The 1,779-nt window shown below is 46.9% G+C and overlaps 1 protein-coding gene across 1 annotated transcript in view; it reads left to right on the top strand.

The window, feature by feature from the left end:
- The window catches only part of PCCA (propionyl-CoA carboxylase subunit alpha), a 785,038-nt gene that overhangs the window by 653,062 nt on the left and 130,197 nt on the right, over window positions 1–1,779 (top strand). The window lies entirely within an intron of this gene.

Here is a 1,779-nt window from a genome sequence, read left to right as displayed (position 1 = left end):
GTATTTGTGTTTTTAAGAGGCCATTCCATAGTTCTGTCAAACCAGCTGCTTCAGGATGATGGGGAACATGGTAAGACCAGTGAATTCCATGAGCATAAGCCCATTGCTGCACTTCATGTGCTGTGAAATGAGTCTTTTGATCTGAAGCAATGCTGTGTGGGATACCATGACGGTGTATAAGGCATTCTGTAAGTCCATGGATGGTAGTTTTAGCAGAAGGATTGCATGCAGGGAAGGTGAATCCATATCCAGAATAAGTATCTATTCCAATAAGAATAAAATGCTGTCCTTTCCATGATGGAAGTGGTCCAATGTAATCAACCTGCCATCAGGTTGCTGGCTGATCACCCCAAGGAATGGTTCCATATCACGGACTCAGGGTTGGCCTCTGCTGTTGGCAGATTGAGCACTCAGCAGTGGCGGTAGCCAAATCAGCCTTGGTAAGCGGGAGTTCATGTTGCTGAGCCCATGATTAACCTCCATCCCTGCCACCATGGCCACTTTGTTCATGAACCCATTGAGCAGTGACAGGAGTATCTGGGAAAAAAGGACGGCTGGTTTCCACTGAACATGTCATCCTATCCACCTGATTGTTAAGGTCCTCCTCTGCTGAGGTCACTTTTTGGTGGGCATTCACATGACACACAATATCTTTACTCCTTTGGCCCATTCAGAGAGATCTATCCACATACCTCTTCCCCGTACATCCTTATCACCAATCTTCCTCCAATCATGCTCCTTCCAAGTCCCAGACCATCCAGCTAAGCCATTAGCCACAGCCCATGAATCCGTATATAATCGCACATCTGGCCATTTCTTGTTCCATGCAAAGTGAACAGCCATATGCACAGCTTGAAGTTCTGCCCATTGGGAGGATTTCCCTTCACCACTGTCCTTAAGGAAGTCCCAGAAAGGGGCTGTAGTGCCACTACTGTCCACTTTTGAGTGGTGCCTGCATATCACACAGAACCATCTGTAAACCAGGCACGAGTTTTCTCTTCCTCAGTCAACTAATCATAAGGAACTCCCCATGAGGCCATAGGTGCAGAGTGGGACAGGAAAGGTAATATGACTAGAGTGGAGACTATAGGCATTTGGGCCACTTCCTCATGCAACTTACTTGTGCCTTCAGATCCTGCTCGAACCCGATCTCTGATATACCACTTCCATTTAATGATGGAGTGCTGCTATGCATGTCTAACTTTATAACTCTGTGGGTCACCCAACACCCAGTTCATGATGCATAGCTCAGGCTTCATGGTGACTTGGTGGCCCATGGTTAGATGTTCAGTCTCTACTAAAGCCCAGTAACAAGCCAAAAGCTGTTTCTCAAAAGAAGAGTAGTTATCTGCAGAGGATGGCAGGGCTTTGCTGCAAAACCCCAAGGGTCTGTGTTGCAATTCACCAATAAGAACCTGCCACAGGCTCCAAACAGCATCTCTGTCTACTCCAGACACTTCAAGCACCATTGGATCAGCTGAATCATATGGCCCAAGTGGCAGAGCAGCCTGCATGACAGGCTAAACCTGTTGCCGAGCCTTCTGTTGTTCTGGGCCCCACTCAAAACTAGCAACTTTCCAAGTCACTTGATAAATAGGCTGAAGCCACACACCCAAATGAGGGATATATTGCTCCAAAATCCAAAGAGATCCACCAGACATTGTGCTTCCTTTTTAGTTGTGGGGGAAGCCAGATACAATAACTTATTCTTCACCTTAGTGGGAATATCTCGACATGCCCCACACCATTGGACCCCTAGAAATTTCACTGAGGTGGAAG

Source organism: Orycteropus afer, unplaced genomic scaffold (genome assembly GCF_000298275.1).
Source record: "Orycteropus afer afer isolate SDZICR_OR568_19922 unplaced genomic scaffold, OryAfe1.0 scaffold00206, whole genome shotgun sequence".
NCBI lineage: Eukaryota > Metazoa > Chordata > Mammalia > Tubulidentata > Orycteropodidae > Orycteropus > Orycteropus afer.
The sequence above is the reverse complement of the archived record's forward strand: the minus strand, read 5'-3'. Positions and strand labels throughout refer to the sequence as shown.